The 12,055-nt window shown below is 40.6% G+C and overlaps 1 pseudogene; it reads left to right on the plus strand.

Moving 5' to 3' along the window:
- Positions 1-3,169: 3,169 nt before the first annotated feature.
- On the plus strand, positions 3,170-3,718 carry LOC131478645 (6-phosphogluconate dehydrogenase, decarboxylating-like; annotated as a pseudogene).
- Positions 3,719-12,055: the final 8,337 nt, after the last annotated feature.

The following is a 12,055-nucleotide window of genomic DNA, read 5'->3' on the forward strand; positions in this document are numbered from 1 at the left end:
ACAACACCATGCTGCACTTTCTATCACTGTCTTTACCTACAATGTCATGGTACATTTAAAGTGCAGAATGATGGACTTGTGACTGTTGTTGGAAGGACTATACTATTGCAATAATATAGGAGAAGTCAGTGGCGGGGGGGAAGGGGAATGGGGAGGGTGGAAGGGGAAATCCCTGAGTCTATGGAACTGCATCATGAAAAAAAACCTGCTTGCTTAATGATGGATCACATACCTAAGAGTGGTCTCATAAGATTATATTATCAAGAAGTTAGCACTGTGTTACTGTGGGCTAAGCCACTGCTCGTGACTTCTGCATTTCATATCAGAATACCAGTTTGGGTCCCAACATCTCTGTTTTTCATCTAGCCACCTGTTAATGCATCCTGGGTGGCAGCAGATGATGACTGAAGTGTTTGGACCACAGCCGCTCATGCAGAACACCTGGATGGGTTTGAGGATCCAGGCTTTGGTCTGGACCAGTGCAAGCTGTTGTTGGAATCTGGGGACTGAATCAGCAGATTCAGGCTCTCTGTCTCTATTTCTGTCTATTTCTGTCTCTGTCTGATTTTCAACTAAATAAATATAAAACAAAATAATATTGCTTTCTCAGGATGGGCATTTGTTCTAGAAGTCAAAACGTTGCTTAGGATGCCTGCATCCTAGGTTAGAGTACCTGATTCAGATTTTCTACTTCCAGTCTAGCTTGTTCCTCTGCTTCTAGCCCAGCTTCCTGTTAACACGCACCCTAGGAGGCAGCAGCAATGGTTTAAGTACTTGGATCCCTGCCACCCACATGGGAGACCCAAATGCTTTAGCCTGATGCAGAGTTGTAGGCATCTGGTGATTGAACAAGTGGATAAAAGATTCATTCTCTCTCTCTCTCTCTGTCTCTCTCTCTCTCTCTCTCTCTCTCTCTCTCTGTCTCCCCCTCTCTCTCTTTCTCCACCTAACTCCTTTTCTGCTTCTGCTTTTCAAATATAGTGAAAATAAAATTTATACAAGGCTTATGTTGTCTAGATATGATGGAATTGTCTCAGTTTGTGTAGGTACACACTATTATGATTATACAGCAAAGAATTCACCTATGGCATAGTTTTCGGAAGTTAAGGTATGCATGACTGCGTATATGTGTGTATATATGTGTATGTGCGGTGTGTGTATACACATAAGATGCATTTGTGTGCATCATTCCCATGCATATGTATATACAGATCATATTGAATATTTTAAAGATATAAATGTATAAAGATATAAATGTAATAGCATATAAATGCTATTACAATGTTTTCTTGTAGAACCAGGTTTTTTAACCTAATTTTTCACTTACACAACTCAATCTCTGACATTCCAAGAGGTCTTTCTCTGTTTCAGACCTAAGCATGCTAATCTCTTCCTCAGTCCAACCCCTGGTGTTCTGTTCAGTTTCTCTACAAGTTTAAGCCAGCGAAATTAAGCCTGGTCCTTCCTTAAATGCTCAGCTTCTTCTCGTGTTGCCCCCTACACTGAAGAGTGGGCACTGGCTTTCCAAGATTACATGAGCCTCTAAGCATATCTGAACCATCACTTTGGCTTCCTTTGATAATGGTGCTTGTTAGCCTGTGGGAATTACCTATGGACCTTGTTAAATGTCATATTCTGACTTACTAGGTCCACAGAGGTCTGAGATAATGCATTTCTACAACACTTTTCAGGTGTTACTGATGCTGTTGACACATGAGCCACATATTTATAAGCAAGGTTCCAGAGGCGAGACAGTTATCTCTTTTAAGAAATTGTTTTAGGCCCGGTGCAATAGCCTAGTGATTAAAGTCCTCATCTTGCACATGCCAGGATCCCGTATGGGTGCCAGTTCATGTCTGGATGTTCCACTTCCTATCCATCTCCCTGCTCATGGCCTGGGAAAGCAGGTGGTCCAAAGCCTTGGGACCCTAAACCCGCGTGGGATACCTGGAGGAAGCTCCTGGCTCCTGGCTTCAGATCGGTTCAGCTACAGCCATTGCAGCTGTTTGAGAAGTGAACCAATGGATGCAAGATTTTTCTGTCTCTCCTCTGTAAATCTGCCTTTCCGATAGAAATAAGTAAATCTTTAAAAAAAAGAAAAGAAATTGTTTCAACTTTATGATTTATATTGAACAGAAATAAACAAATCTTAGAATTGGCTTACACAATGATGGGATAGGATAGCTTTCAAAGAAGGTTAAGACAGGCCAAAATAAGCAATGTAAGGAAACATTATACTCATTGTTATGTACCTAAAGTAAGTCAAAGAAAGGAAATACTACAGATTAGGATGAAAATTATAAGAATAGGTTATAGTGAAACAGAGAAAAATCAGTAAAAGCAAAAACTAAGTTGTTTAAGATGAGCAAAATTGTTAAACCTTTAGCTTGATTGATCAAGACAAGATAAAAGAAGAGTCAGATTACTGGAATCAAAAATAAAAGAGGAGGCAATTGACGAGCAGCTGCAGAGGCCTGCAAAGCTGGATTCTGTCTATTTCACCAACTAACTAACTTCTCCTTATTTCCCTGTTCTTCACTTCTGCTGTTTGCTACCACCACCCTGGCCTAGGCTGACATTGCACTGATTGGACTGGCTGTCAAGGGCCAGGACTTAAATTTGCACATGAAGGCTTTGTGATCCATACCCTTAATAAGATAGTCTTCAAAGTGGATTTTTTTTTTTTTTTTTTTTTTTTTTTTTTGCCAATGAGGCAAAGGAAGCCAAAGTGTTTGGTGCTCAGTCCTTGAAGGAGATAGCTTCCAAGCTGAAGAAGCCTTGGCAGATCACCCTTCTAATGGAAGCAGGTCAAGCTGTTGGTGATTTCACTGAAAACCTGGCACCATTGTCAAACAATGGGGCCATCATTCAGGGAGGACATTAGGAATTTAGGGAGACCACAAAGAGGTCAAGGCCCAGGGAATCATTGTCTGTGGGAAATGGAATTTTCAGTGAAGAGGGGAGTGTCTGGTTTGGTCCATCACACATGCCAGGAGGGAACAGACACTTGGTCCCACATCAAGATAATCTTTGAAAGCAGGAGTCCAACAAGTAGAGAGAACACTGCTATAATTGGGTGGCAGAGGATGGTGTGAGACACTCTGCGAAGATGGTGCACCATTGAACAAATTACAGTGATATTTAGCTAACTTGTGAGGCATACCGCTTGATGAGCAATGTTCTGGCCCAGGGCATGATGCGATTGTTCAGGTATTTAAGCAATAGGTTTAAAGAAGAGCTAATCTCATTCCTGATTGAATTCATAACTAATATTCCCAAGTTCCAAGACACAGAGAACAACTGTTCCCAAGGATCAGGGACAGCAGGAACAAGATTGCCATCTCAGTCTCAGAGGACAGCCTTCTGGTCACCCTCCTCAAAGAAACTGACAATTCAAGCTAGAGAAAACTGAAAGGTCCCCATGATATTTACTTGAAAGTTGAAAAAGCACCACTTCTAGAGAACATTCCAAAAGCCCTCTGTGTTTCTAAGATCATCTCTTACATTTAAGGCTTTATGCTGCTAAGACAGGCAGCCACCGAAGTTTTCTGCACCCTTAATTTTGGTGGCATTGTCCTGATGTGGAGGTGCAATAAAAAATGTATTATTGAGAAATAGATAAGATGCATTTGCTCAAAACCAAGAACTTTATAACCTAGTACCACTAGATGACTTTTAAAAATCAGCTGTTGAGAACTTCCAGGACTTATGGCAGTAGGAGGTGGGGCCTGGTCTAGACAAGCTTTCCCATGTCTTATTTCATCACTGCCATCTTCTCCCTTGTTGGATACAGACATAACTTGCTGCCAGCCAAACTCTTTCAAACTCAGCAGGTTACTCCAGGGGCTCAGCTCATGCCTATGAACTCTTAGCCATCTGAGGACACTATATGCACACTAAGTGGACAGACCAGTGGCAGCACATTATCCTATATCATTATATGATACCTAATCAGGTTGTTTTGTTATCTCCACAATTTCATAAACCAGGCCTTTCCATGTGTTGCACAACACACCTTCATTATTCTTTCCCCTATTTTCTGCTCAGATCTTTTAAAATCAAGTGTTGTAAGAGACTTCTGAAAAGGTCTGTTTATTTTTAAAGTAGCTCTTTGACAGCCATTATGTGTTTGGGATTGCCCAGGTTATGATCATGTGTGTCATAGCCAAACAACTCCCCGATGCAGTTGAGCAGTGAGGCAGCTAAAAATTGTTTGATGGAGCCAGCAGCTTTTAGAACATACAGGAGACGGAAATCTATGGGATTTGATTAAACTGGGACCTGGATATAATGCAGTTGATTCCCTTTTTCCTCCACTGAATGACAGTTACTTTACTAGAAGAAGATGAAGATGAAGATGAAGAAGAAGAAGAAGAAGAAGAAGAAGAAGAAGAAGAAGAAGAAGAAGAAAGAAAAAGAAAGTGACATGAAGTTTTGTGTCAATAACTTTATAGGTGAAATGACAGATTTTTAGAAAGATAAAAACTGAAATTCATCCAAGTAGGAAAAAAATGAATTGGCCTATAGGCAACTCATTTTTTTAAAGATTTATTTGCTTGCTTGAAAGGCAGAAGGACATAAAGAGAGAGAGAAAGGAGAGTTAGAGACACAGAGGTCTTCTATCTGCTGGTTCACACCCCTAATGGCATCAATGGTCAGGGCTGGACCAGACCAAAGACAGGAACTCCAAACTCCATTTGGATTTCCCACATTTGGGACAGGTTGCCCAAGCACTTGAGCCTTCCTTCATTGCCTAACATTATCAAGGAGCTAGATTGGAAATGGAGCAGCTGGGATGTGAACCAGCACTTCATTTGATATGGGATACAAGTATCGAAAGTGGTGGCTTAACTCACTGCACCACAGTGCTGGCCCCAACCAACCCATTCTATGAAGCTAGTATTACCCTGATAACAAAACCAAAGAAAGCACAAGACACACTACATACTAATATTGCTTATGGATATCATTTCAAAAATCCAAAGCAAAATACTGGAAAACTGAATCCAATCACATAAAAATTTGTTCACTATGGAAAGTGGGATATATTCCCAGAATGTAAGGTTAGTTTAACATCTGAAAATAACACAAAATACCACAGCAATAAAAAAAAAAAGCAAACATCACATGATAGTCTCAATTAATACAAAAAATGACAAAATCCAAGTCCACTTCATGATAAAAACACTCGATAGACTAGGAATAGAAAGGGTCTTCCGGGCCTGGCGCAATAGCATAGTGGTTAAAGTCCTCACCTTGAACGCGCCTGGATCCCATATGGGCGCCGGTTCTAATCCTGGCAGTTCCACTTCCCATCCAGCTCCCTGCTTGTGGCCTGGGAAAGCAGTCGAGGACGGCCCAAAGCCTTGGGACCCTGCACCCATGTGGGAGATCTGGAAGAGCTCCTGGCTCATGGCTTCGGATTGGCTCAGCTCCAGCTGTTGCAGCCGCTTGGGGAGTGAACCATCGGACGAAAGATCTTGCTCTCTGTCTCTCCTCTCTGTATATCCGCCTTTCCAATAAAAATTTTTTTAAAAAAAGGGTCTTTCTCAATTTGCCATAGGCTATCTATGAACAATACACAGTCAACCTCATATTTATTGGTAAAAGAATGAATGCTTTACTCTTACGATTAGGAACAAAACAAAGGCATTAACATGTCAGCACCATACTGGAATTCTAGCCAGGGCAATCAGGAAAGAAAAAGAAATGAAAGTCATTTGGATAGAATAATAAAGCAATTCATATTAATTTACTGCTCCATTAGCTTCACAATTGTATCTGGAAAATTCTAAGGAATCTACAAAGTGTGTAGCTAATAATCAAGTCAAAAACAAATCAAGATACAAGATCACCATACAAAAATGAGCTGTATATATACTTGGATGAGCAATCCAAATATGTGATTATGAAATAACAATTCTGTTTATAGTAGCATCAGAAGGTGGTGGTGCTGCAGAGTGTTTTGTTTTGTTTTTGCCATGATTAAGATGCTACTTGGGATGTCATCATTCCATATCAGAATGCCTGAGTTTGACTTGAGGCTCCACTTCCAATTCCACCTTTCTACTAATGCATGGCCTGAAGGCAGTAAGTGGTGGTCCATGGGCTTGGATCCTTGCCATCCATGTGGGGCTAGCACAGTCCAAGCTGTTGTGGGTATTTGGGAAGTGAAACAGTGGATGGAAGAACTCTGTCTCTGTGTTCTTTTCTCTGCCTTTTAAATAATTTTTTTAAAGATTTATTTATTTTTATTGGAAAGGCGGATATACAGAGAGGAGGAGAGACAGAGAGGAAGATCCTCCGTCCGATGATTCACTCCCCAAGTGAGCCACAACGGCCAGTGCTGCGCTGATCCGAAGCCGGGAACCAGGAACCTCTTCCAGGTCTCCCACGCGGGTGCAGGGTCCCAAAACTTTGGGCCGTCCTCGACTGCTTTCCCAGGCCACAAGCAGGGAGCTGGATGGGAAGTGGAACTGCCGGGATTAGAACCGGCGCCCATATGGGATCCAGGCGCGTTCAAGGTGAGGACTTTAGCCGCTAGGCCATGCCGCCGGGCCCGTTTTAAATAATTTTTAGAGATTTATTTTATTTTTATTGGAAAATCAGATTTGCAGGGAGAAGGAGAGAAAGAGAAAGATCTTCCATCTGCTGGTTCACTCCCCAAGTAACTACAATGGCTGGAGCTCAGCCGATCTGAAGCCAGGAGCTTCCTTCGGGTCTCTCACATGGGTGCAAAATCCCAAGGCTTTGGCCATCCTCTAATGTTTTCCAGTACACAAGCACGGAGCTAGAAGGGAAGTGGAGCAGACAGAATATGAACTGGTGCCCCCCATATGGCGATCCTGGCACATGAAAGGTGAGGATTTAGCCACTAGGCTACTGCATCAGGCCCTTCAAGTAAATTTTTTAAAAATTAAAAAAAATAAAGCACTTACAAATAAAAAAAAATCCCCTAAGGATTCCAGCTAGCTTTTCTTAAAAAAAAAACCTTAAAATTTATATAAAGGCAACACATTTCATCTATTTATTATATACAGTTTTTAACATAATTAGATACTTTGATAGTTAAGATGATAATACTTTCCACTCTTCCCTCATTCCTTCCTTCTTTTCCTTGCTCCTAACATCCCCCTTCCTTCTTCTTCTCAGTTTTACAATGGCATGCTTCCAAGTTACTTTATAATCACAGGCTTAATCCCCCACTAAGAATTCAAAAAGTAGTAAGTATAGGGCCTTGCGCGGCAGCCTAGCGGCTGAGATCCTCACCTTGCATGCGCTGGGATCCTATATGGGTGCTGATTCTAATCCCAGCAGCCCTGCTTTCCATCCAGCTCCCTGCTGTGACCTAGAAAGGCAGTCAAGGATGGCCCAAAGCCTTGGGACCCTTCACCCAAGTGAAAGATCCGGAAAAGGCCCCCGGCTCTTGGCTTCAGATTGGCTCAGCTCTGGCCATTGTGGTCACTTGGGGAGCGAATCATCAGATGGAAGATCTTCCTCTCTGTATATCTGACTTTGCAATAAAAATAAATAAATCTTAAAAAAGTAGTAAGTACAAAAGCCACTATTCCTCAGGAATATAGACACAGGCTATAGACAGTAACAAAATCTCAAAATTTCAGTTTTGCTGAGATACATTGCATTTTTTAACATTCTGAATATTACCACAAATCAGGGAAAACATGACATTTAACTTTTTGGGACTAGCTTATTTTCCTAAGCATAATGGTCTCCAGTTGCATCTATTTTTTGTGAAATACTGGATTTCATTTTTTTTAATAACTGAGTGGTATTCCATTGTACATATGCATCAGAATTTCTTTATCCAGTTATCACTTGATGGCCATTTGGGTAGATTCTGTATCTTAGCTAGTGTGAATTGAGTGGCTATAAACATGGGGGTACAGATAGCTCTTTCAAATGTTCCTTTCCTTGGGACAAATTCCCGGGAGTTGAATAGCTGAATCATATGGTAGATCTATTTCTGAAGAATCTTCATACTGTCTTCCACAAAGGTTGTACTAATTTACATTCATACAAACAGTGTATTAGGATGCCTTCCCTCCCACATCCTGGTCAGAATTGGTGATTTTTGATATTTGGATGATAACCATTTTACCAGGGTTGAAGTGAAAGCTCTGGAGGCACCACAGTTCCAAATTTCAAGATATGTTATATGACAGTTATACTGAAGAACATCCTGGAATAGGCACAAGAGCAGACACGACCACCAATAGAACAGATAGAGAACCCAAAAAATAATTAATAAATCTCCAACCAATTAATATTTAATAAAGCTAGCTGAAATCACTCCCTGGAGAAAGGGCAGTGTCTTTAATGAACAGTGCTGAGAAAACTGGATCTGTGCCTGACAAAGTATGAAACATGATACCCTCCATACAATCTGTACATAAATCAACTCACAATGGATTAGAAATCTAAGACCTGAAAACATCACGTTTCTAGAGGAAAATATACAGGAAACACTGCAAGACACTGGCATAAGCAAAAACTTCTCAGATAAGACCCCAGAGTCAAGGCAATAAATGTGAAAATGGGAGACAAATGGGATTATATCAAGTTAAGAAGCTTCTGGACAGCAAAAGAGACAACGCAACAAAATGAAGCAACGAACAGAGTAAAAGTATTTGCAGACTGTACATCTGATAAAGGGTTAATATGCAGGATAAATATGGAGTGCAAGAAATTTAACAATAAAACCAGCAATCCAGGTAAGAAATGAACTAAGGATATAAACAGGCATTTTTCAAACAATGGAATACAAATGACCAACAATAATGAAAAAAATGCTGAGGATCACTAGCCATCAGAGAAAAGCAAATAAAAACCAGCTAGCTTTTCTTTAGAAATTGGCAAGCTGATCCTAAATTCCATATGTAATTGCGAGTGACTCAGAACAGCTAAAACAGTCTTGGAAAAGAAGAACAAAGTGGGAGGATTCACATTTCCTTATTTCAAATTTTACTACAAAGCAATGATAATCAAGACAGTGCGGTACTGGCATAAGGATAGACATGAACATCAATGAAACAGAATTAAGAGTCCAGAAATAGAACATGTCTATGCCCAAATGATTTTTGACAAGGTGCCAAGACCATTCAATGAGGAAAGAATCGTGTGTGGTCCATGAGGTTAGATTGTGCTCCATACCATACACAAAATTTTACTCAGCTGGGTCTGGCGCAAGATGGCCCAGCAGCTAAATCCTTGCCTTGCATGCACAAGAATCCCATTTGGGTGACAGTTTGTGTCCCAGCAGCTCCACTTCCCACCCAGCTCCCTGCTGTGGCCTGGGAAAGCAGCAGAGGACAGCCCAAAGCCTTGGGACCCTGTACCGTCATAGGAGACCCAGTAGAGGCTCCGGGCTCCTGGCTTTGGATTGGCTTAGCTCTGGCTGTTGTGGGCACTTGGGAGTGAACCTGTGGATGGGAGATATTTCTTTCTATATCTCCTTTCTATAAATCTGTCTTTCCAATAAAATAAATAAACCTTGAAAAAAATTTACTCAGATGAATCAAAAGCCTAAATACAGGAGCTAAAAATATAAAACTCTTACAAGAAAACAGGTGTAAATATTCATGACCTCAGATCTAACAAAGGGTTATTGTGTATATAACACCAAAAAGGATAAAGGAAAATATAGATAATTTGGACTTCATCAAAATGTAAAACTTTTGTTTCAAAGGAAATCATCATAAAAGTAAAAAGAGAACATATGGAAAGGGATAAAATATTTTCAGATCATTTTTATTACAATGGACCATGTAAAGAACTTAGAAGTGAATAATAAAAAGACGAATAATCAAATTTAAAATGAGCAAAAGATCTGAGTGAACATTTCCTCAGGGAAGACACAGAAATGGACAGAAAGTATAGGAAATGTTGCTCAGAATCAGCAAATACAAATCAAAACCACAGTGAGATACTCTTTTATACCCACTAGGATGATTATAATGCAAAATCAGATAGCCAGTATGGGCAAGATTTGAATAAATCAGAATTCTCGTATATTGTTAGTAGAAATGTTACATGGTGCAGCCACTTTGGAAAAACAGTAATGAAAAAGTGTAAAACGCCTACAGGGCCCAGGAGAGACTCAGGAGTAAGGAAAATGTATGTCTGCAGAAAAACTTGTATAAAATTATCCTTGAATGCTTATGGCAGCATTATTCACAATGACCAAATATTGACTACAACCCAAGTGTCCATCAAGCGATGATGGACAAAATTGGGTTTTTTGCAAAAAAACAAAGGAATGACGTACTTATGGATAAATGCTGCAACATGGATGAGCTCTTAAAAAATTAGTACTGAGTGGAAGAAGCTAGTTACAAAAACCGCATATTGTATAATTCCATTTATTTTTAAAAACACAAAAAACAGATGAGTAGTAAGTGCTTGGGGCTGGAGGAATGAGGAATAGAGAAGTGATCACTGAAAGGCACAGGATGTCCTTTTGAGGTAATGAAAATGTTCTAAAATTCATGTTGTTTTCATGCATCTGTGATTATGCTAAAACCATGGCATTGTACATTTGTATGGGTGAATTAGGTAGGCGGCAAATGAAAGTTCAAGAAAGCTGTTATTGTACTACAAAAATAAGCCCGGGTCAGGGGAGGAAGGCAATAAGGGAGGGCAGCATTATGGTGCACTGAACTGACACTGACATCCCATAATGAGCACCAGTTAAAGCCCTGATAGACCCACTTGCTATCTAGCTCCCTAACACTGACTGGGAAAGAAGCAGAGTATGGCCCAAAGGCCCAGACCCCTGAATCCATTTAAGAGACATGGCAGGAACTCCTGGCTTTGGCATAGCCAAACACTGGCCATTGCAGCAATTTATAAAGTGAAACCAGTGGATGGAAAATTCTCTTTCTTCCTCACTGTGACTCTTTCAAATAAATAATCTTTTTTAAAAAGAATTTCAGAGTTTACCTACTTCAGCAATCTTTTAAAAATAGATGAGGGAATATAGTGCAACAATTAAAAAAATAGACTCAACTTGTTTTTCATATCTGAATAAACTTGACAATTAAAAAAAAATTGGCTTCAGGATCAGGATTGTGGTGTAGTGAGTTAAGCCATTGATTGTGACACCAGCATCCCACATGGGCAACGGTTCAAGTCCACTTCCAGTTGCTACATGTCCAATCCAACTTTTATGCTAATGCACCTGGGAAAGCAGTGAAGAAGTCCCATATGCTTGAGTTCCTGCCACCCGTGTAGAAGATCTAATTAGAGTTCCCGGCTCCTGGCTCCTGGCTTTGGCCTGGCCTAATGCAGGACATTGCAGACACTTGGAGAGTGAACCAGCAGATGGAAGATTTCTCTTTCTGTCACTACGCCTTTCAAATAAATAAATCTTAAAACCAACAAACATGTCAGAGCATTCATAAGACTCATCTTGCTTGCTTCCCATCTCTTAGAGATCACTCCCTATTGCTTACTACCCTATGTCTTGAAAAATACTTGCTTCAGGCCCAGCACGGTGGCCCAGTGGCAAAATTCATGCCCAACTGTGGGGATCCCATATGGGTTCCAGTTCATGTCCCGGCTGCTCCACCTCGCATCAAGCTCCCTGCTTCTGGCCTGGGAAGGCAATCGAGGATGGCCCAAGTCCTTGGGACCCTGCACCCAAGTGGGAGATTTGGAGGAAGCTGCTGGCTCATGGTTTTGGATCAGCACAGCTCTGACCGCTGTGGCCACTTGGGGAGTGAACCAGAGAATGGAAAAATCTTTCTGTCTTCCTTCTCTCTGTATATCTGCCATTCCAATAAAAATAAATAAATCTTAAAAAAAACACTTGATTCACATTTTCTATATTTTATTTATTTATATTTAATCAAGTTGAGTGATTACAGTGTTATTCCATCTTAGCCAGAAGAAAAAGTTTCCATATTGTTTTGAGAACACTGAGATCAAAAGCAGGTGAGTTGCTTGCCAAAGTTCATGCAAGTTAGTGGCAGATCCAGGACCACACCAAGATTTCCTGATGCCTGATGTAAACTTGAGACAGAACTGCTTCTTGTCT

The sequence above is a fragment of the Ochotona princeps genome, chromosome X (assembly GCF_030435755.1).
Source record: "Ochotona princeps isolate mOchPri1 chromosome X, mOchPri1.hap1, whole genome shotgun sequence".
In the NCBI taxonomy this organism is placed as follows: Eukaryota; Metazoa; Chordata; class Mammalia; order Lagomorpha; family Ochotonidae; genus Ochotona; species Ochotona princeps.